The sequence below is a fragment of the Balaenoptera ricei genome, chromosome 6, assembly GCF_028023285.1.
Source record: "Balaenoptera ricei isolate mBalRic1 chromosome 6, mBalRic1.hap2, whole genome shotgun sequence".
Lineage (NCBI taxonomy): Eukaryota > Metazoa > Chordata > Mammalia > Artiodactyla > Balaenopteridae > Balaenoptera > Balaenoptera ricei.
In genome coordinates, this window is record NC_082644.1 from 81362118 (window position 1) to 81387334 (window position 25217).

Consider the following 25217-nt stretch of genomic DNA (forward strand, 5'->3'; position numbering starts at 1 on the left):
ACTCTGAATCTCCTTTGTCAGGTTCTCTTCACATCTGGGCATTCTCCTCTATTTCTTTGAAATGACACTAGAAACCTCTCTAATGGAGGTGGGGTTGGGGGAAGGGAGGGTGCTTCTGAAAGACTTGCCTCGTGTATAGGAAGAGCTGAGTATCCACTGCAAATGTCTTGGGTCAGAACATTGAGGTGATTTGGAGGCTAGGAGGATGTGAGATATAGGAGGTTATAAGAAATAAAATTCCACTGCTTTTGTTCTGGCCTCATTGTCCAGATGAATCTTGCGTGTTGTGAGCCAAGAGAGTTTCTTACTATGAAGCTTCTCCTCTCATAAATTTACTCACAGGAGAGGTTTGCAAAAGCAGAGCCAAGATTGTGATCAACGAGGATCATAATAATTATCAAAGTTGTTAGCCTTCCTGAATCTCTCTCATTTTTTGCATGTCTAACCCATCAGGCTCCCATTCCTTTACTTTAAAACTAACAACATATCACCACCGAATTAAAATGCAGCAATTACTTATGACCTTTCAGCGCATTCATTTGTTTCTTTAAAGCCTTGTCTATGCCTGATATTATAACTTTTGATAGCTAGGCCGTTAAATGAGAAATACAATCTTCTGTATAAAGATTTAGACTGAGGCAACTTATATTCCTAATGGTGAAAGCACTTTTGTCTGGTGCTGGTAGAATGGATACATAGGAGGGCTGTTAATTTAGCTCTAATGTGGGCTGCATGGGAAAAGCTATAGGGGTTCTATTTAGCTGGTATAAACAACTTTGGAATCAATGTGTTTTTCTTTACTGAAGACTTGCTTAGTGCCTCGGAAAAAAATTCTATTAGTTTGCCTCATTCAATAGTCACCACGCAGCCCAATGTGCGAGCCAGTGGCACCCATTAAGGCCTGCAGGGCTGTTTGTTGCAGATGAACCAGGCCATCTGAATTCAAGCCGTTTCGTCCTTCAAGCAAGCCAGACAGAGCCACGATTTAGGATTTTCCCGACATTTTATGGCAGTTTGTTTCATTTGCCACGGGCCTGTAATGATGCAAATTGCCATGAAGTGGGATAATCAGGCAGTAGAAATGTCATAAAACTGCAGGAGAAACAAATTTCCACCTTGGAACTTGGCATGCCGATGAACGTGGGGAAGAATAAACGTGAACCTGGCTTTGCTGGTGTTATCTGTTTGCCAAGGTCGGTGCCAAGCAGACATGATTCGATTTTGTCAATTTGTACTCATTTTGAAGCCAAAGAATGGGAGTGAAAGAGGACCCGAAACTATAAGGAAGCACCAGGCCAAACTTTTTCCTCGGGTACCTGGGCTGTGATCCTGGGAGGGTGGTCCAGGGCAGTGGAGGCCAAATGTGTGCCATTAGATAGATGGAGGATAAATTAAAGGGCTGTTAGGGATTGGAGTGCTTTGGCCCTCTAATGTCATGGTACTTCTCCTGATATGTTTTTGGGATCCCTGCCCTGCCTTGAACAGCCCTGCCTCTCTTCTGCCATGAACAGCCTGTACCACGGTGGGAACCAATAGGCTGGAAATGGCACTGTTAGACCAAAGCTCTTTGGGCCCTGCTGAGAACTGGGACACGGTTGAGATGGAAGAGTCCATTCTCATATATTCATTGCTTGTCCTTGGAAGCAAAAATGGAATTTTGTTTTTAATGCCTGAGAAACAGACTCCTTTTGTCTCTCTGCTGTTTTATTTTTATTTTTTCTTCTCTTGGCCTCATTTACATGTTTCAGGTATCATGAGTCACCCCTTGAAGGATCACACAGCCTGAAATTTCTGGGTCTCACTCTACAGCTGATAATGGGTTTGTTTTGCCTATACCCTTTATTTGTGTGTTGTCCACTTTGTTTCCTGTTTTGTCATATTACATTAATGGCATCGGTTTGAAAGTCCCCTAAGGACACATTCCATAGCTTCACTCCTGCTAACTGAGCTGTTTTTGACAGATGTCTTAATAACATTCTAGCTCATTGCCAAGCTGCTAGGGGTAAGAGCTACAATCATTTCTTCCTTTTTAAAGAATGAAATGTATCCCAGGAAGAGCTTCTCTAGAATTCTTCTGATTTTATTTTATACACTGAATTTATCATGGACTCCCCCAGGGAGCAAATCTTTTTCTCAATTTTGATGCTCTTGCATCCTAAAAGTCAGGTAATAAGGAAGATGATGAAAAAATGGTCTCCTTCTAGCTCTCACAATGGTGATATTTCTAGCTTTCACATATAGTCATTTTCATGTTCTTATGTTTTCTCTGTAATTTAGTCTATGTTCTGTGTTTAGTATATGTTTACATTTAATATATTTAGAATACAAAAGGTATTTTTTTTAAAACTGTGATTCCTGGTCTCTGTTAACAATAGCTGATGTTGATCACAAACATTTATTCACAGTGTATTAGATATACCTCACATTGTCGTAGCCCTTTACATGTGTTAAAAAATAACAGCTGGTAAACAACTGTTACTTCACCTGAGTAAATTTGAAGATCTAATTGACTTTATTAAATGATTCATGAATATGGCAGCATCTCATCTGCCAGGCAAAGAGATACTTCAAGGAGTTATATAAAATGGAAGGCTTTTATAGAAAGGAGGGTCAGACAAGGAAGTCATCAGCAAAAGAAAAATGAAAATTCACTGGAGGAAAATAAGAGTTCAAGGTGACAGCAGCTTCTCATTGGCTGAGCTGTGACATTTTCCATTGGCTGGACTGGTTGCTGGGCAAGAAGAAAATCTTCCTTCCTCCTGCGTGGGTAGTAGTGTCACTTCCTTCCTGACATGCAAGGTATGTTTCTTCTTGCTGGGGTCTGTAATTGACAATGAGTGGTAGGGCATGCGAGCTCCCTCTACAGGCCTTCCCAAATCCAGTTTTAGTTGAGGTTTCCTTTATTCATTTTCATACGTGCATTATCTCAGTTAATTCAAAAACCTATGAGGTGTTTTTTTCTGAAAATATTTCCTTTTTTGGTGCTTTTTTTTTCAATTTTGAGCAACAAAATGTGCATAGGTTTATGTGGAATATTGATTCCCTTTCCAGCAGAGGGCCAGCTCTGTTGGGTTCTACTTTCTGAAGGTGGTATCTTGCAGGATACATTGTCACAGTTGATGATTGTACATTTAAGTGCAAAGTAGAAATTGACATTTAGAAATTGGAAAAGGCCTGAGCAAATGAAAATTATATGGTATTTTGGGTACCTGAAAAAATCAATTCATTGGAAATGAATTTGGTATTGGTGAAATGACTGAACTTGATATTTGGTAGTACTTGGATGCAGGATTTCTCTTGAATGACCTGGTCCATGGTCTCTCCTAAGTTAAAATGCAAAGAGTCAACATTTGTCTTTGGTGCTTCTTGATACTTCCTGTAAAGTCCTCTTCTTCCATGATGCCCTTCTCCTCTCAAAATTTCTGCTGTTCTCTTTGTCCCTAATGCTTTTATTTCTCCAGGGCTTGTTCCAGGTCTAGCAGGACCTCCCTCACACTTCTCTGCCCATAAAAACTTACTCAAGCCATGGTCCAGCTAAATGTCAGCTGACTAGATAAACACAAGGGTCTTAAATGGCACATGGAACTGTAGGAGGAAAACATCTTGATGAAACTCTAAAAATAAATGTGGAGGATGGCTTCAGATATAGAAATAAAAATATCATGAGACATTCCTGTTATGTACAAGAGAAAACAACTTGAAAATGGGTTTAAGATATTAACTTGTAATTCAATTGTCTATCAATAGGCAGATGATTTTGAGATTTTTTTAACATCAAGAAGTAAATATAACTTTGCAGGTATCAAGAGATCAGTGGGGTGGGTTGTAGATGCCATGCCAATGTGATGGAAAGGTATCTAACAGAAAGCTGTGGGAAGAGCATTCTATGTCAAGAAGATTAATATTTAAATGTAAATTTGGGGCAATTCATCAATTCAAGAATTAAATCTCATTATAGAGTATCTGAGTGAAGGTAAAAGGAGGGAGGAAAGGAAGCGCTACTTCTGTTGGATATACTACAGGTTCTTTAGGCAAACATTCCAGATTTAAGCAGAGAACGATCCAGAGACTATAATAGTGGTGGGAGGCTATAATGATTGGCATTGTTAAAAAACAAAACTCAACCAAGTAAATTTTAAAGATCTTATTCTTTTTAACAATTTTCCCCTTTTGACCAGACTATCAGCTTAACTAAGAGATGTGATCAAAATTTAAGGCATTAGTGCCACTTTCAGCTACTACTCTGAAGTTCTCCCAGTTTTTGTTGCTCCTTTGTGTGGCATCCATATGTTATGGCATTTTTGCTTGACCACTGTGATATTCACAAACCACAGCTTCAGGTTCACAGTCGTTAAGTCAGTCATTCTCTTCATTCCTTTTCTGACATGCCAGTCTTAGGGAGATCGTTTGCTTGGTGGTTAATGGCTGCAAACACATATTTAAAGCTTTTGAAAAAAATACAACATACCAGGGAGATTATCATAATTATTATAAGCAGGATAATTCCCAGTGTTGGGAGTGCACTTTGGAGCCATAGTCCCCAAGACCCAAACCAATCAAAATCAAATAAGTCAAAGAAATACCCTGCTGAATGAGTCACCTTTTAAAGCCAAGTGGCTTGCTCAGTAATCTTACATAATAGAGTTTCAATTTTCTCAGAAGTGTTACTCCAGGTGTAGCAGGTTGTCTCGGCCCCAGCACAGACACCTCCTTGCTCAGCTAAAAGATAATCAAGGGCTATCCTATTATCAAAAACAACTTTGGCCAGAGAGTAGAAAGATCTTTGTTTGGGTAGCTATTGTCTTAGCAATGGGATCTGCAATATCTTCAAGAGAAAAGGAAAGGTTCATCACTTGCATTTACTCCAAACCAGGGAAGTAGGGACCTGTCAAAGGGAGCTAATTTTGAATCATGAATGCTTTCTGGTAGTATGGGTCCATAGACCACACAGGCAGTTTTATTCTGGTTACTCTTGTCTTATGTCCCTTTCTTTGTATAGAGCCCGTACTCAAAGTTTCCCAAGTTTGGGGTATTAACCAGAGACAGGGAAATGAACTAGGGGGTTTCCAGCATCATGGACAGATCAGAGTTTTTGATGACATCCAACAGTCTGAAAGGTTACCCCTCTTATCAGTGGCCTGGAAGATACGGATGATGGCATTATCTTTCCAGGCCAATGCCAGAGTAAAGGAAAGAAAGAGAAAAAGAGAAGGTTTCATGTTTAGTTACGGTATGAAGTCTTGATTTGGCGTCTTGGGGGGAAACAGTCAACCTTGATGTCAGCTACTTTACTTCCTAGTCAATTTGATTTGGAAGTCTCTAGTGTTTGTATGGGGCCAGATGTCAGGTGGAGTTTTCTTTAGCTCTGAAATATGTACCCAAGGCTCAAATCTCTGAAGTATGGCTGCCATCTGGGTAATGAGGGGGACCTGGTATAGTTTTTTCCAAGGTCATTCAAGGGCAGCCTTTGTTCTTACCAGTTAAGTTTTATATCTCAAAGTTATCAAAAACTGGCACTTGTCAAAAAGTCTCTTTTAAATTTTTTTCTGAAGTTGAAACACTTTTGCAGGAACATCTTTGCAGAGTATCAAAGTAAAACAGTAACTCTCTGTAAACGAAAAAAGACTTAAAAATGCCCATTATTAAAATCTGATAGAATTGACAAGGAAATTTCTGTGACACAACATTTTAAGACAATAACTGGAATTATGACTGATAACATTATTCTAAGATATATCAGATTTCTAGAAATTTCACACAATTTCTGTAATACATCAAATATATATATATTTATATAGATACAACATAAAGAAGGCTTTGTATTCTTATTTGACAATGCTTCCCATGTAATTTAACATATGAAATAAACCTAATTAGTTTAATATCTACATTGTTATAAGAAGAGAGAGCAAATCTTTTGAAATGTTCCAGAGGCCCTCTGGAAAATTTCAAAGTTAATTCAAGATCAAAAAGACTTCATTTAGAATTTGATTTTTAGGGGATTTGTAAAAAAAAAAAAAAAATGGTTTTTAAAAATTTTTTATTTTTTTTATTTTTGTCTGTGTTGGGTCTTCATTTCTGTGCGAGGGCTTTCTCTAGTTGTGGCAAGCGGGGGCCACTCTTCATCGCGGTGCGCGTGCCTCTCACTATCGCGGCCTCTCTTGTTGCGGAGCACAGGCTCCAGACGCGCAGGCTCAGTAGTGGTGGCTCACGGACCTAGTCGCTCCGCGGCAGGTGGGATCCTCCCAGACCAGGGCACGAACCCGTGTCCTCTGCATTGGCAGGCGGATTCTCAACCACTGCACCACCAGGGAAGCCCTCAAAAGGTTTTAAAACACTTGATCAAATAGGATCATAAGTCACTGTGAAACAATTCTTAGTTATCTATTGAAGCAAAATAATTAAAGACTTCATAGACAAATTTGGAAGCTTACATAGTTCTTAGCAAAACTTAGCTCTTTTAATTTTGAGTGGACTAGGTTTACTTAAGTAATCATAGACTCAATAAAGACAACATAGAAGATAGGTGATTATTTTGATAAGATACAAGATCTTTGTTTTTTATCTAGGCAGATTACTTAAAGGTAAAGAAACACCTTTAATAATCGCTTATTATCAGAAGCAGACCAATAGAAAAAAATCTGTACTTATAATAGAGACAAAACCAGTTTCCAATTTTGCACCAGCTAACTTTTGATATTAAAACTCATTTACTTAATTAAATTCATTCTATTCTTATCCAATCCTGACCATGTAAAATGCCTTTTTCTTATTATTCTAGTAGTTTTAATTACATATATTAGAATTTTTTAACCCTTCGAAACTTTAATTCTAGTGAAAACTAAGAAGTAAGCAAGTATGGACTTTTACATTAGTATTCTGGGGATTGGCAGACTTATAAATACTTTTTATAATATCTAGAAACATGCTTCTCAGCATGGCACAAAACATGTTTGCTAACAGACCCAAATATCTTTAATTCCTCTGTAAAAGGAAGCAAAAGTAGATAAGCCTATGTTCAGTAATTAATGTTTCAGTATTTTATCTTATTTAGAAATCATCTGGATATCCATCATTTAATTTAACTTAGCAAAACTTTAAAGTTTCAAAAATTATTTGGGGCATCTATATTAAGAGTTTACCTAGAAACTATTATCTTACTTTTATCCATTTAATTTATGTATTTTCAGTAGTTATGTTTAGACCACCCCCATAAGCTTCATGAAACATTATACAAAGTCAGTCATCAGTCTAGGTTATTTTTCTGGTCAAAAAATTTCGTAAGAGATAACATGAACCTATTTCACTAATAACATGAACCTATTTCACTATTTCACTAATAAACCCAGGTAGAATAAAAAGTTGTATGTCTGCATTATATTCAATGTTGACAACTCTAAACACAACCCTATTTTAATTAAACCAACAAAACTTAAACTAGCCTTTATTTACCAAAGTGTATCCAAGATCACATGAAATGGAAAAGCATTTGAGTAGTTTGAATTCCAAATTTATAAAAGCACTTGTCTGTTTAAGCCAATTAAGTAGAGCCGTTTTACAAATTAATTTTAGCAATACCATCTGAAGGTATAAAAATACCATACATCTACAGCATAAACATGCAGACAGATGTAAACAGAAACCTTATAGTTTTCATTTAAAATTTTTTCTTGAACTAGATTTTTGAGCAAGGATACTTGTATAGCAGTTTGTATCTTTAAAATGTGCCCCCTCTTTTTTTTTTTTCTGAAGCCCTCTAGAGCTGCATTTATAGTTCTGCAAATATTTGTAAGATAAGAACAGTTGTTCTCAGTTCCTCAAGGAATTAGATTGTAGCCTGGATGCTAAAGAACTGACACACCCATCCACCTATGTTGGAATGTTTCCCTCTGGTTACATTTAGCTTAGAGGACATGGCCTAAATTTTTTTTTTCTATCAGACTCTGAATATCAGCTTCCAATTTGGCCAAACTTCTGGTGATACAGTTATTAAATCCTTCCAAATATCTTGTCAGGTTTCAGGCAAGCCAAGCAATGTATGTTTCTGGCAATGTTGAACAACCACTTGGACTTATGAGGTGTCTTCAAAACGGGTGCAAAAGATATTACCTTCATAAGATCTTGAGTCACTCCCAAGGTGGCCAAAGGAAAGAACCAACAGCTTGCATGTCCCAGGCAGGCAGAATGCCAAGCCAGGTAACGAGACAAGCAAGAAGGCAGTAGATATCCCTGGGAGAGAAAGGATCAATAACCGATGTGTTTGAATTTGGAAAGGAAGGGACAATGTGAAATTTTATTTTCGTCTCTTGACTGGGCACTACAGACCGAGATATGGGAGAACTGGCTCTGGTAAGAATTCTCATGTTTTGCTGGCTTCTGACAATTTTCTCAGGCTCCAGTTTTTTTAAATTAATTTTAATTTTAGCTTCCCTTGGCTGTTTAAGGGAATGATGTAGCAGTTTACCAGAAAATTCCTCGGAGTCCTGTGAATTCTGGGAGGGGCCCATATAGGGGGCCTCCTTCAAAGGTAGATATGGGGGTGTCTGTAAGACAATTAACTTTGAGAATTTTTGTTTATGGTCTTGTAACCTCTTCAGTGTAGAAAGACAACTCAGAGGATTACTAGAATACTCAAATAAAGGAGGAGAGAGAGGAGCAGTAGGGATTGTGTTCATCTCATAGTCTTTTGTTTTTGGTACCTTTTATATCTAATTTTTTTATTAGCTTTTTGCAATGAAACTTGCAATGAAGCTATTTTGAAATTTTGAAGCCTTTTGGAGGCTTTTGCCTACCAATGAAAATCTCTTGCTTTTAAGTGCACTTCTTAAATGATCTTATCTAATTGGGATATTCCTCATGATGACTATTGTACTTTCCCTGAGGGTTAGCAGCAGTTTGGTAGGACCCTAGGCACAAATGGGGTACAATCCACATTTCAGTCCATCTGTATCTAACTGCAGTTGGGATGCAACTCACATTTCTGTCTGGCCGTATTTTGGGATTCCCAACCCGATTGTTACCAGGCCAAGCTCTCAGACACAGTAAGATTTTGACATTTTCATAGACATCTATAGCTTCTGGAATCATAGTTCTTAGGTATAAAATAAGCAGTTGTGCCAGAGGTGGCATGCTTGACTCTTTAGAAATTAAAGATCTCACCTCTTTTAGCTAGCCTTTATCTACACAAAACAAGACAAACAATCATGTGTACCTTAACACACCAGTGGTAACCAAGGAAATATTACTACAGACTGGCCAATAGAAGACCATGTGCACTACCAGTAATTCCCAGCATGGACCAAACAAGCAGACCCCAGTAAATGGGGACTATGGACTGGAACTGGGGAAAGGATTAAACCAGCAAATCCCAGTAAGTGGGAATTGTGCACTGGAGCTGGGTCAAGGGATTTCAAACAACTGGGGAATTATGGACGGAACCAAGGGCTAGGGACTCAGGTTCCAGATAGAAGTGTCTGCCAGATCAAGCTGACCAGCCTGGAAAGCCAATTTAGATTGATGCCTGTGTTTCTTTTTGTCCCTGAAGCCATCAGACGTTTGCTTTGGATCCCACCACTGCCACCAAATTTGTTTAAAAAAAAAACCCCAAAATTCAACAGAGTAAATTTTAAAGATCTAATTGGCTTTATTGAACAATTCATGAATTGGGTAGCATCCTGTCTAGCAAGTGGAGAGGAGCTCTAAAGGACTACAGAAAGGAAAAGTTTTTTAAAAGCAAGACAAGGAAGTCATAAGTAAAAACAATTATTTCGGGCTTAGATAATCTACCTATGGGGGACAGAAGGAGTCTATGTGGTAGATTATTTCGTCTTCTTTTGTCGCATGGAGGGGGCCCATGTGACAAATTACCTCATTGGTGCTAACCAGAAAATTCCTGACTGACTGGTTAAGACTGCATTTCTGGGGGCGGTTGAAGCTTCCATTAGGTTAGGTATTAAGCCCTGGTTTGGTGTTGTGACCTAGCATAAATATCTTCATTTTGGACCTATGGTTTTCTTTTTAACGGGATATTGTTTGGAAGGCTCATTCAGCCAAAAACAGAGCATACCGTTATTTTTGACTTACCTTACTCAGTAAAACTATCTCTTCAAAAATAAAGAACTGACAATAGGATCACTGCTACAGACCTAATCCTGATCAAATTAGAGGAACAGTTTGACAGTATAATTTATTTATTTATTAAGTTCCTGCCTGCTGTGTACCAGAAATTGTGTGTGATGGGCATATTATCAAGATACAAACATGTTTCTAAGGGACATAGCAGGAAGAGGATCCTAGACTTAGGAAAGGTGGATTTTAGAAATTAGGGATAAACCACAAGCAAGATGAAGGTCTTAAAACTGGATTCTTACCATCACATGAAGGAATTTCACAACATATAATGCATATTTTGATCATTTCAACTTTGGAAAAGAAGTAAGATAAATAACATATTTTGATATAAAATATTTATTTCAGGTAAATGGATTCCCAAGGTAACTTGGTGCTGACCAACACTGTGTGGTCGTAAAAATTCCTAGTATTTGATTGACTTTATCTCACTAAATAAGCAAAAGCAGATGCACCAGCCATTAGTGAACTGCTACTGTTCTGAGTTTATCTGAGGGGTAAATGGGCCAATATAAGGCTCTCCTTCCACTTCTGATGCAATAGTCTTGGGGACAATTTTCTGGTAGGATCTGGCCCTGATCTTACGCACAGGATCAGGGTTGGGAGAGGGAGCAATGAAAGAAGCATACAACCCAGCCATGAGCAGGGCCGTATTCAGATTCTAGATTCATCATGTTTGAATAATGCATCGACATTCAAAGTAATTTCTCTCACTTGCTCCAAACTGGAACTAGCAACTCTCTGGAGGGAGAAAATGTTCATTCTGTGAGAATTTTTTCATTTGGAACTAGAGGTGGAGAAATAGGAGGGCAGGGTTCAGTGCTACATCCTTCATTGCCCATTACATCAATAAATTCCCCCCTCCTCCTGTTTTTATAAGAGCCCGTTATTAAGTGGGCTCAAATTGGTTGATTCCTATTGGTTAAATGGGCTGTTTAAAATTCTTCATAAACTATACATAAAGCTATAAAATTGTGAGATGGAGGAAAAGTGTGATGTAGGAGATGGAAGGAATGCCACTTCTTATCCAGGGATCAGGTCCTGCTAATGGTACGTGAAATATTAATTAACAATGAAAGAGTTAAAAATATCTAGATCTGGAATGATGGGATGAATCTAACAAGACCAAACTTAACGGGCAAAATGTTAAGCTGTGAAGTTTGGGCCATTCCTTTAACTGCCCAAATATGAGCGATTTCAGATGATTATAAACTTAATATAAATCCTCAGTCCTCTGGAAGTTATACTCCCAGTTTCCATTATTCAGGGGAGGGGGCCCTCCCCTTCACCTCTTCCCCTTCCTACTGGCTGCAGCATGAGTTGCCTTGGACCATGTTGTATCAGTGCTTGAGGGATGGTGGAGCAATAAGACAGAAGGATCCTGGGCTGCTCTTGACTTTGTGAAGCGGCACAGTCATAACAGCTAGGACTTCTATGTAACAGCAAGAATCACTATCTTGTTTAATCTGCTATTATATCATGTGTCTGCCGTGACTGTCAAAGGTATATTTTAACAAGATGACTGCTTTTGATTATTCACGGTAGCCAAGATACAGAAACAACCTAAGTGTCCAACAATGGATAAATGGATAAAGATGTGATATAGGTATTCTATGGAATAGTATTCATTCATGAGAAAGAAATCTTGCCATTTGCAACAACATGGATGGTCCTTGAGGGCATATGCTCAGTGAAGTAAGCCATACAGAGAAAGATAAATACTGCATGGTATCATTTATATGCGGAATATATTTTTTAAAAAGTCAAACTCGTAGAAATATAGAGTGGAAAAGTAGTTTCCAGGGGCTGGGGGTGGGGGAAATAGGGAGAGGTTGGTAAAAGGGTGTAAACGTTCAGCTGTAAGATGGATAAGGTCTGAGATCTTATGTAAAACATGGTGACTATTGTTGATAACACTATATTGTATAATTGAAATTTGCTAAGACAGTAGAATTTAAATTTTCTCAGCAAAAAAAAGGTCAACATGTGAGGCAATGGATATATTAATTAAACAGATGATGGTAATCCTTTCACAATGTATACATGTATCAAATCACCATGACATACACTTGAAACATCTTACAATTTTGTCAGTTATACTTTAATAAAGCTGAAAAGAAAATGACTGCTTTTGATCTTAGTACCAAAAGCTAAGGCATTTTCCACTCCTAATTTTCATCTTGACAGATAAGGAAGAAAGAAGAAATAGAAGATAAAGGGGAAAAGACAATGGCAAGGAGTAGTTTCTTAGGGAACTCAGTGGTCAGTGACAGCAACGCACAGTGGTATGTGGTAGATGTTTATCATTGTAACCTCTGCCAGTTTTCTTGGGGTGAATACTTCCGAGGGAGCTACCACCAGGACGTCAGAGTTGGGGAAGAGATGCTAACTTGAATTTCCTAGAACTGTTGCATGCCGAGTCTAGCATACCCCTTTGCACTAACTAGCAAAGTAAGAAATCCAGTTGACATGGCCTTGAGGCAAGTTGACAGTGGCTGGCAAGATACTTTGGAAAGATAAAGGGCCTATACTATTTGTTCTGGAGGAAAGAAGTTTTACTCAAATCACAAAGGCATTTAAAAAAAATGATGTAGTTAGTGAAAATTGTCAAAACCTGTGAGAACAGTGTAGGCCTCTGTGGTTGAATTTCTTTAAAAAGCCTTCAGTATTTTAGAGGATAAAATTAATTTTATAAATGTTGAAGATTCTTGAGCAGGTGATATTTATATTTTTAGTTTAACTAAAGGTTATATTCTCATGGAAGACAATAAAGCACTAAGAAAATATCAAGTCTGCAATAGAGTCACAGCTTGCAGTAGATGTTGTTGTTAAAAAATGAAATAAAAAGGTTCACAGCGGCCCAGTGCCAATTTTCTTTACATTTCTATCAAATAGAATGAACTTTATACCTAAAGTGGCTAAACAAATGTTTGTGAGAGGACACTGGTGTCTAAGTTAGGTGCAACCTGTCCTTTGCCCATGTATACATCAAGGCCAAGATAAATACATGCACATCAATTATGTGGAGGGCACAAAATGTTAATTAACAATGAAAGAGTTTAAAAATTTCTAGATCTGGAATGATGGGATGAATCTAACAAGACCAAACTTAACAGGCAAAAAAGTTAAGCTGTGAAGTTAGGGCCAGTACTTTGCCTAAATATGAGCGATTTCAGGTGATTATAAACTTAATATAAATCCTCAGTCTTCTGTATTATGTGGATACTTCAAAGCAAATATAACCCAAGGGTGTATTAATTGGAGTGTATTGTACTATCTAGAGGAAAGGAAATAATTGTTTAACTCTACTTTTCATCCACCCATTTATCTTATTCATCACGTTCAACTATTCACTCACTTTCCTTCATTAACTCAATTAATACTGATTGATGATCTACAAAGTCAGATAAGTGATGGATACATAGACATAAGATAGGCACTGCGCATGCCCACATGGAGCTTATATTCATTTATTGTCATAATTCCCTATGACTTTAAGGGAATTAACAAGAAAGTGAAATCTTCCCACAGACCCTTAATAAAATTGGTCTTGAGTAAACTCAGTCATGTAAGGAAGGGGTGAAGTAATTGGAGGAGTTTAAGAGCATGTCGTAGCTTTCTGCAAATAGCCAAACAGCTATCATAGAGCTCTTCTCACACAGTATATATGGGAAGCGAAAAAGAAGCGAATACAGTAAGTCCCCTACATATGAACGAGTTCCGTTCCGAGAGTGTGGCGTTTGTAAGTCCAGTTTGTTTTTAAGTCCAACAAAGTTAACCTAGGTACCCAACTAACACAATCAGCTATATAGTACTGTACCGTAATAGGTTTATAATACTTTTCACACAAATAATACATAAAAAACAAACACAAAAATACATTTTTAATCTTACAGTACAGTACCTTGAGAAGTACAGTAGTACAGTACAACAGCTGGCATACAGGGGCTGGCATCGAGTGAATAGGCAAGAAGAGTTACTGGCTGCAACAGGGAGAGGAGGTGGGTGATGGTAGAGCTGAAGGATCATCAGCAATAGGAGATGGAGGGCAAGCTGCAATTTCACTCACGCCTGATGTTGATGGCACAGGTTCTGGTTCCTTGCTGGATTCAATTCTATCTTCCCTCTTGAAAAAAAGATCCAGTGACGTCTGGGTAGTAGCTCTTTCTTTCTCATCATAGATGACATGGTAGCACTGGACTGCATTCTGAATGGCTGCTGCAACCTTTGTGTACAATTCTATGTTCGGGTCCTGTGCTTCAAAAACTAGCAGTGCCTCCTCAAATAAAGAAAACCACCTTGCCATTTCCTGCTTCGGGAATCTCTTCAGTTCTTCACTTACTTCTTCTTTCTCTTGTCTCTCTTTGTCCTTTCTCTGGGCCTTCAATTCCATCAGGTCTTCATTAGTAAGCTCCATGTTCGCATCTTCGAAAGTTCGCAACTTGAAGGTTTGTATGTAGGGGACTTACTGTAGTCAAATCTAGTAGACTTGGGAGAGAAAGAGGAAATTTAGGAAGGTTTAGCCAGGGATATGGCTTATCGTATTAGGTATGGTTATCTCTAGGGATATGATTCTTAAGCTGAGTCTTGAAGGATAAATGGGAATTCATCAGGAAGAAAAGAAATAAAGGGCATTTCACCAGGTGGAGGGAACAGTGTATACAGATTCTCAGAGCAACACAGTGGAAGTGTCCTTGGTAACAGCAGGCATTTCTGAGTGTTTGTAATATAGAGAATAAGAGTCTGGAGGGAAGAGGTGAAGGAGAGTAGCTAAAGATGAATCTGGTTCGAAAATCTGGGATCAGATCATGGGAGTCTTTTATACCAGGGAGTTTAAATTCTATTTGAAGGCTCTGAGGGAGTGGGTGGGCATCAAAGTGTAATAGGCAGGGGAATAACTTGCTCAGATTTATGTTTCAGAAAGATCACACTCGTGGCAGTGTGGAGGAAGGATTTGAGGGAGGGCAAGATTCCTGACAGGAAGGGAAGGAGGAGTTTCTGACATGCACTGACACTGGGACTGTATTTTTGAGGCTGAGTTCATTTTAGAGAGTCTGAAATACATAGATTGTTTATGTGACTGCGGTTCTTTTGCACTGGGCTGGATTGAAGGTCAATAAAAGGTAGCTCTTCATTCAGGCTACTTTTGTACTCAGGGTGCAGAGTATGTTGTTTTCTCTTGGTGTGTCTGGTACATTTCAGCATTTTCATTTGTGCATTCATTCATTCATCTAATATATATTAAATACCTGGCAGGTGACAGCCGTGTTCTTGGTCATGGAGATACAGCTGATACACAAGTAAGTTCTCAAGGAGGGGAGGGGAAGAATAGAGAGACAATAAATAAGAAAACACATAGAAGGTAATTCCAGTTGCTTTTAAGTGCTGAGAAGTGACTAAAACAGAGTAACATGATTGGCAGTAACTTGGGTGAAGGTAGGTTTGTCTGGTGGCATGGTCGGAGAAGCCTCTCTGAGGAGTGGATATTTTATTTGAGACCTGAATGATGAGAAAGAGGCAGTCATCTTTAGATTAGAGGCAGGATCTCCAAAGCAGAATGAACCACAGGCTCAAAGGACATCAGGAATTATTTTGTCATGTTCAAGGAAACTTTGTCAGTGTGGCACAAATACAGTCAGTGAGGGGGAGGGTTGTACTACACGAGGTCAGAAAGGGTGGAAACTGACAAACATAATACAATCTTAAAGGGCTTGGTATGAGGTTGGGGTTTCATCTCATTTGTATTGTAAGGAAATCACTCTGGTTGCTTCTAGTGGGAGGTGGATTGGAGTGAGACAAAAAAAGGAGCAGGGAGACCAAATGAAGATTATTGCAGATGTCCAGATGAAAACAAATGTCACTGCTACTGCTACTATGGTGGTGGCAATGGAGAAGTTGGTGTTTTCTGGAGGTCAAGCCAAGAGAACTTGCTGTTGGATTGGATATGGGGGCAGTGAGGGAAAAGAGAAACCAAGAATGAGGCCTGCCTTTTGTGCTTTGCCAAATGTGCTGTTTTTGGGGATGTGAAAGGCCGAGATAGGAAAATAATTGGATGGGAAAATCAGAGTTCTGTTTTATCTGTGTTAGTTTTGAGATGCTTGTTAAGCTTTGAAGTGAAGATGTCAAGGACGTGGTTGGGTACGTGAATCTGAAACTCGGTCGTAAGGTCAAAGCCGGAGATAAGAAATCAAGAGTTATTGGTATTAAATTCATGATGGTATGAGTAGCTGTTCACAAGATGTCCACTTGGTCCAATGATGATGGTCTCTACTAGCTCACTTTACCAGCATGATGCCTGACATTTGGTAGAATCTGAATAACTGTTTGCTTATTGCTCTGAACAATACTAGAATGCTCCAGAGGACTAAAGACAAGCATGTGAGTTCCAAGCATTTTGGCTGCTTCCTACCAATAAAGTATCTTTGTCTCTAGGGTAAAATTCTGGGAGGGCATATAGATAAGAAATAAGAAGAATCTTCTCCATTTGTGTTTGGTGATCATGCCTTCTTGGACAACTGGAGAGAAGTTTAGAAGAGTGTCACTCCCACCTTCATCCCTCCCCCTCCCCCCTGCTCTGTGTTTAGAACTCACTGGCTTCTAAAGAGAATTCAAGCACTGAGTTTGTCAATGCTTTAAAGGTGTTTCACATTCTGAAATTTTAAGCCATTATAAGAATTGCTCTTCTTTATAACAAAATATTCTCAGTATTCCTACCTAAATCTACATCATAATGGGAGATAGTATCATGGAACTGCAGTGAACTTGGGCTTGTAACCAAATGTCAGTGTTCTTTTCCTTCTGACTATCTTGTCTTAGAAATTTTGATTTCTGTCTTAATCAAGTAATATCTATAGTTTTAAATATCATTTAGTAATTATTCAGTAATCCAAATTTTAGTTTGCAATCTTGGAAATAAAATCACAAATAGTTTAAATAAGGCATGAGAAATTAATACTTCCCTTTCCTTTTTTAAAATACTAACTCAAGCCATCTATTAATTCCTTGATAGATTCTGGGAGCCAACTTTTAATCATTTTTCTTATTGTTGGCACTCTCTAAAGACAGGCTAATCATATACTCCTTAGTTCTCTTTCTCCTTTTATTTTCAAATCTTTATTCCCTTGCGTGGATGCTTTTGAAATCCAAGTATTTGAAGAGCTTCATAAGATTTGGAAGGAATAAGAGTCTGGTCATGACTATATGGCTGGTCCCAAGAGAAGGTGAAAAACACTGTTTTCAGTTGCCCTAATTTTATTTCTATTATGGAATCTTTTCTCATGGCTCTGCACACAAAATTCCAGCTGAAGTTTGTACTCAAGGCAGCATTATATAGACACACTGACTGGGCTGAGAAACATTTTTAAAAAATGCATTTTGTTCATTACCCAGGAAACTAAGGCATCTTTGCAAACTATGTAATTATGAATGTTAAGATAAAAATTACTGATTCTGTGAAATTTTATAATAACAATCTAGGTTCCATTTAAAATTTATGTCACAGATACATTAGACAAAAATGTTTAACCATTTGTTTATATGTTAATTACATCTATTTCCCTATGTGTCTCACACACACCTTTTACATCATGTATAATGCATTTTAATCTATTCAGTGTGTTGCAATTGAGTTATCTCTATGGATTTCATAATTTGTGTTATAAAAAAGCCTTATAAGAAGATGACTTCTTTGTTCCTACTCATCTTTAAAACTGATTTATGGCTTTCAAATAGTAGCCTCAGAAATTAAAATTTTAGTATCATTTTAATATATTCTCTAAACACTGCTTCAATATTAAATCTTGCTTTTAACCCTTGTATTGTCCTATTTTCCATCATACTTTTTCAGTGATTGGTAGTGACCAGCATGTGCATCCAATACCTGCTTACTCTCTCTCCAGAGTGATCTTATATTAAGGTTAGAAGTACTTTGAATTTCATTTCATAAGTGGAAAAGTTGAGGCTGAAGGGAGCTCCCATCTGCATCCGAATAGTTCTGTCACATGCTCTCATCCTTATAGACAGTGACATTTTCAACATCACCTGCCTCAGAAGTGACAGACAGAATCGAAACAAACTGGTTGAGTTTGCAAGCATGTGTATGCAACCCCAAATCGCCAGAAATGAGCATTCACCCAAAATGGACATCAGAAGTGAGTAAGAAATTACCTAAAGGGACATGGCCCCATGGAGGTAGAGCTGAGGATGTTACTTGAATTTGAATTTAAGCTGTGATTTCCATCGTGAATGCATTAGTCTTTTCTTGTGCCAACCAAGATTTCCGTACATCTCCTGTTCTTTTCTGTTCATTTCTAGTAGTGTGGCCTTCATAAAGAGGGCATGGCTAAAAATGTGTTTAAATACAGAATACAGGGAAGGCAATGGGCAGAAAAGTTGGTTTCAATAATATGACTCAGAGTATGACAGATTTTATGACTTCTAAGCATTGGGAAAAAATTTTTTATCATTGTTCTCAGCCTTCACTACTCTCCTCAAATTAAGAAGCCAAGAACAGTCACACAATAAAGAGACTCATAATAGTGAGAATGGGCAGCAGACATGCTCTCCCCTCCCCCCAGATCAGGAGAGGCATCTCCATAGCAATGTTTTGCAAGTGTACATATAAATTTCTAGCAGGTGCACAATTCTGTGTGGTGTGTTACAGAACCTTGGATGGCTGCAATGGTAGAAACGTAGTTGTCTTTATTATTATTTTTTTTAGATTTTCTTGGCTGTGCCATACAGCATGCGGGATCTTAGTTCCCCAACCAGGGATTGAACCCGCACCCCCTGAAGTGGGAGTGCAGAGTCTAAACCACTGGACCGTAAGGGAAGTCCCAGAAATGTAGCTGTCTTTAAAGTCTTTGAGAAATTGCAGAATGCAAGAGGTTTTTTGCCACTACTATTCAAAGCTTTGATTTAGGAAAATGACATTACAGCTCAGATTGCTTAGAGGAGGACAGGTAGACAGGTGTATCTCACCTGCCAATTGTAGTTAGGATTTTGATGCTTAGAGGGAGCATATCTTGTAAATAACCCCTCATTATTATAAGGTCTTGCCAAGATGTGTTTCTTTCTGGTGATGACATGTGTCATAGTGGCTCTAGGAAAAAGTGTGAAGCAGATGATACTTGTTATTGAAGACCCAGCCATTTATTAAGAAGCCTCTTTTCCTTCTGCTTCAAGCTCGCTTTCCAAACCTGTTCTCAACAAAGGGATTGTACCCTCATGGCAGCTTAAAGTGTAACAATCTGACAACAGCTAAAACTCTTAGCCTTCTTAAGATATTTGCATTTTATCAGAAATTGAAATCTCGAACCAAGGGAATGAAATGCCAGAGGTGCAATTTTTGAGCAGTTAATAAGCTAATGAGGAAATTTTTTTAGGAGCAAGAGGACGTTGTTGTTCCCTTAAAATTATGTCACACTAAACAATAAAACAGAAACCAGACAAATAAAACAGTTCATGAGCATTTGATTTATGTAAAATTTATATTTATTTTTATTTTTTTTCAATAATTTTTATTTCAACATTAGTTCCACTTCCAGAAATGATATCTATGTGAGCCTCAGAAGTTTAAAGGTACAATTTTTGTCTTATAAATTTGTGTTTTTCTTTTCAGTTTACTTGAAATCTGTTATATTTGTGTTTCCTCTAAATCCTGACGGTGGAAGTGAATGCAATTGCCTTTACATGCTGTATTATTTGAATTATCTTTGTAATTCTAGTGTCATGACTGGAAGATCATTGGGTAACCTTAAACCTAGGTCTAATGCTATCACTGATTTAATGTCTTTGTTTTTGGAAATTATTAACCTTGTTGTGCCTCAGTTGCATCCTTTACAAAACAGTTTATTTTGTGAGGCTATCCCAAATAGGAGATATCCATGAGGGAACCTTGAGGGGGAAGAAACCGACTGTGGTTACAAGGGTTCATCTATGAGCTAGGGCCAAGTAGAGGTGAAACACTGGTGGCTGTGAGCAATGGTAAAGTAGAGAGAGACTTTGGACTCTGATTGGCATAAGTTTAAAGTATAGTTCTCCCACTTATTAGCTATGAGAATTTGGACAAGATGTTTATCCTCTCTGAAGAGTAGTATTTTTGGCATATCATGATTCCCAATTTATACATTATGTTATTTTACCTATTTATGTAATATGTATGCCAATCAGAGTCCAAAGTCTCTCTGTGTTTTACCATTGCTTAAGCAAGCAAAACATCAAGTTCAGTATCTAAGATGATGCAGAAATGAAATAGGAAAGAGAGGTGGAACTTGAGAGTTCAGATTGTCAGCCTGAATTAAGGATAATTTTTTGTTGCTTTAGAACTGTGACTATAGTTCAAGGTTTATTGAATTAAAACCCAAATGTACTATGAGTAAAGCAGCAGTGATAATACCTGCCATATAGGACTACATAAAGCACCTAACATGGTGGCTAATTTCAGACATACCTTATAGGCCTCCCTCAATTCCCTAGGTGCTGTTACCTCTCAGATCTTCAGTACCATGGCCGGGGACACTGCTTGTGTCTACACTGTTCAGCTGACTGGGGCCAAGGGAATTGTCACTGAGCAGCCAGATGGAACAGCTACATGCTCCTTGTTTCTGACTTCTTTTTTGTCACTTCTGGACTTGGATGATACCACACAACAGAGGGCGTGGGCAGTGGGCTGATGCCATCCAGAAGTATGGGGTAGGCTACTCCTATAGCACATATTTTGACCATTGGACATCAGGGGATGGGGGAGAGTATGGAAGATAAATGCCTCTCCTCCAGCCCTTTCCCCCTATAGACTGCTTCTTGTCTGAGTTTCCCCGTATATCCGATCTGAAGAAGTCCCATAGGGCTGACCTGAGGTCACTGGCAGAGCAGGCTGTGTTGTTCATGGCTTATTATGTTACCACAAGCAGCATGATAATGCATCACCTTGCCTCTCTTTCTATTCTTCTCTATCTTTTAAAACTTTCCCCCTCATTTTCCGTACCCTAGAGTTGCACCTCTCAAAAGCATCAGTGCGCAATTCTTGTTTCAGATTCTTTTGTCTAGGGGACCCAGGCTAAGATATTGCTTAGCACATAGAAGTTGCTCATTAAATATCAATTTTTATTTTTTTCCTTCTCTGTTAATATTTTTATTTGACCTTGCCCAGTTCCAGGATAAACTTGAAGTTTAGTTTCTTAATTACCTCCATCCCCTGTTTTTTCTTCCTGAGATATTCCATCTCAGTACTGATTTCTCATGTTTCTCATTTGATCCTGAGAAACAATCAATCCCTTTGTCTGATGATTGGTTTCTAGGACTCTTGACTTGGTCTAAATCCAGACTGATAGAATGCTCCCGTGAAGACTCTTAACTCAAAGTTGTCCATGCACAGGAAGTTTATGGTTCATTTTTACTTGTATGTGATTTACTTTCTTCTGGGCATTTCTAGAATAGCCACCTGGGTTTGAGAACAGCATATAAATCAATATGCAAACTTTAGTGAAACTTCTTATGGTTTGTCAACGATGTATTCATTGTTCTAGAAAATAGTAGAATTTTGAGTCATGCAAACTCTAGGTTATTTTTGTGGAAGAAAGTGTCAATATGAGGAATGAGAGGATTTCTGTAGCCTATAATTCCATTTCCTATGGTCAGAGATCTATAGCAACCCCTTTAAGTAGATCCTATGCCTTGTTGTCAGTAGAAAAATGTAGATTTTGGATTTCCAGCGTCAGGCTCCATCTTGAAAGTCATAGTTACTTCCAATTCCAGACCTGGCAGGTGACTAAAGTTGTTTTTCCACTCTGTTAGATCTGTGAAGATTGGGGTAGTTAGCACAGGCTTCATGGAGAAGTTAAAGCTTGAATTTCATGGTAAATATTGGTAGATTTTATATAAACCCATGTTTCTGGGTTTTCTTACAATATACACATTTTTGTTCCTTCATCTCAACTAATCAAAATTCTAATGGTTAAAGATACATTTCCAGTGTCACCTTCTCCATGATACCTTTCCTCATCATCTTGTCTGGAAGTGGTCTCAACTTCATTTGATTTTCCACATGCTTTATTTATGTCTCCTTACATACAGTGTTTTTGGCAAACTTGTCTTTGTACTTGAACAACTGTGAGCATTTTGAGAGCAGGGGAGAAATCTCATGTATCTTTGTATCACTCCTTAGCACAGTGTTTAGTGTATGAGGTGCTTAAAAATGCTTGTCGTATTGAAGTTTTTCTGTCCTTCAACTTATATATCTTGAATATTTACTGTGTGCCAAGAACTATGCTAAGCATTATGTAATTCAAATCAATCCTCCCTCTTTGGGCCTAGCAAAGATCAATAAAAGAAAATTTTCTAAATTATAGTCCTTAAAAGAGAGCAATATTCATAACTTGGAATTTCACAAAGAATGCTTCAGTTATAGATCAGTGATTGGTTTGAAGAGATTTATGTGGTTCTTTTAACCTCTGTGCCAGAAACACTTCTGCCCCAAGTCAGTTTTCTCCGCTTCTCACCTTTGAGCCTTTCTTTGCTGCTGTCCTTGGAGGTTTCTCTGATTTCAGACCTTCCCAACTTTCTTTAATTTTCCAAGCTACTTAGATTTTATCTCCATAAGTGCTGTAATTTGTGTGAATTTCAGATGCGTATGGATATCAGCTCTATTTGCCATTTTGTTTTCTGTGGAGGGAAAATTTGTTTTGAGAATGAGTATATGTTTTACAACAATTAGTTTAGAGGTAAAAAGCTGCATTTCAAGTTCAATCCAAAATGTCACCTATTATTTAGATCAGTGTGGCCCAATAAAAATTTCTGCAGTGGTGAAAATGTTTTATATCTGCACTGTTCAGTATAGTTGCCGCTAGCCACTTGTGACTAATTGAGCACTTGCCTTATGGCTTGTGTGACTGAGGAACTGAGTTTTTATTTAATTTTAATTAATTCAAATTTAAATAGCTATATGTGGTTAATGGCTGCTCTACTGGACAGTGCAGATACAGACCAATGGCAGATATTACCTCACATATTTCTATAAATAAAATGCCCTTGGATAAATTCTTTTGGGAAACACTACCTGTATTATATTATCTCCCTTTTGGAGATTCACAATGCACACAACATGGTAAAGGCTCTAAGAAGTCTCACTGCAAAAACAAAACAATCTGTTGATATTGCTTTAACCCAGAAATTTCTGATTTCATTTGACCATGGAATTTGCACTTCCCCTCCCTCACCAGTAATGTCTGTGAACAACTTGTGACCTCATTCTGTAGGACCCTCTCAGAAAAAGTCTCCTTCAGACCATCTTTCCCATCCAAAGCCTATGCTGCATCTTTAGCCAGATGTATTTCCTCCTCTGTTTTAGTGGAAGCATAAGGATGACTTAAGCAGAGCCTTCTCTAAGCTTTGTAAAATCTGTTCCTAGGAGACGGGGCATGACGTTTGCCTCATAGACATGAAGCTGTTGAGACTCCAAAATCACCTTTTACAGAGGGGTGGTATGTTTTCTAGCTATAGCTGTGGCTGAGCCTGGATCAAATTTGGTCTGTGGAACAAAGACATGTCCACAGTTTGACCTAAGCCACAGGTAGGTCTCCCTTTTCAGGGCTGATTAGAAACAATCCCTTATCCCCCACTGGAGTCACTGTTGTCATGTGTCTACCCCCTAACAATAATATGGGGAGGAATATGATAATGTTCAGTTGTCTTTTCCCCTTCCTCTTAATAGACCAACTAGTGATGCTTCAGATGAAATTGGTCTGGAGGCTGAGAGCAGATCCATTATTGGGAGCATTTGCTTTAAATTATGAAATTCAGGAAGGCTTGTGGCAGAGAGGCGGCCAGTTCTGCCGCAAAAGGCGCTCACTTGTCTGTTTCTTGCATTCTGTTAAATATTTCTTATTTCCTCAGAATACACCACAAGGACCATTTGACTGTCCCCTCTGGCTTCTGCATCTTGCTTCTAGCATGAACAGACAGGTAATAACCATTCAGCAGGGCCATTACCTCTTCTAAAGACTATTATCAAAATGGTCATTATACATAATAGAGATTATTACAGGCAGCCTGAGAGATTTTTTAGATACATCTCTCCAGTAATAGGTGGCCTTTTTTAGCCGTATATATCTGTGGGGATAATACCAGGGCACAGAATACATGATAAATGGTGATTTTTTTAGCAAAAATCTGTCAGCTTTTAATGCATTAATTGGATTGCAGATTTAAATTGTATTTATTCAGAAACTTAAATTTTAACTCTTGACAGATACACAGCATGGCAAGAACATTGCAAGAACAGGAGTTGAAATATATAGAATGCATTGTTCATGTCTATACTATGCAATCACGTATGCAAGGATACCAGCATTAATGAATTCTTTGAGAACAAACTCTTTTATAATGAAGTAACTGGTCTGTAGTCAGCCAATCAATAAGTATTTATAGAACTTGGGCTGCATGCCAGGCGCTGGAAATATGGCAGTTAGAAAACACAGAGGGAAGCTTAGCAGCTTAGAGTCTAGTGGCCTGTAAACGAAAAAAGTCAAATGTTAACATTTTCTACCTCCAAGACAATAAGACCTCCTTGTATAGTTTCCATTTTCCCCCAATTATCTGATGGTAAATAGGTGCTGTCCTAGGTAAAACGTGAATTGTGCTATGAGATACACAGTTGGTTGCCTACTAGACAGCTTTTCTCCCTTAAAGCCATAACTCCATTATTGTTTGGTTGGTAAGATATTCCCAGGGAGTAAATCCTTACCAGGCTAAGCCAGTCAAATGTAATAGGATGTTAATATGGGATTCTTGGCATCTCAGTGCTGAGTAAAGACCCAAGAACAAAAGAAATAGATGGCTAATGATGTATCACTCCAAAGCGGGGTGAGGGTTACTGCTAAGTCGCTACAGCCCAATTTGCAAAGGAGGTATCAAAAAGTTTTGTAAGCTCTCACCCAACATTTCTTCTTGAGAAAAAAAGGGTTGAGATTAAAGTGAAAAGAGAGAGAGAATTTTTTGGAAAAACTTTTGGAGGATCTGTGGCATTTTGTTTACTCATGGTGGGGGGAACTTGCCCCTCACTTTGCACCAAGGGAGAAGGGTTTGAAAGGAGC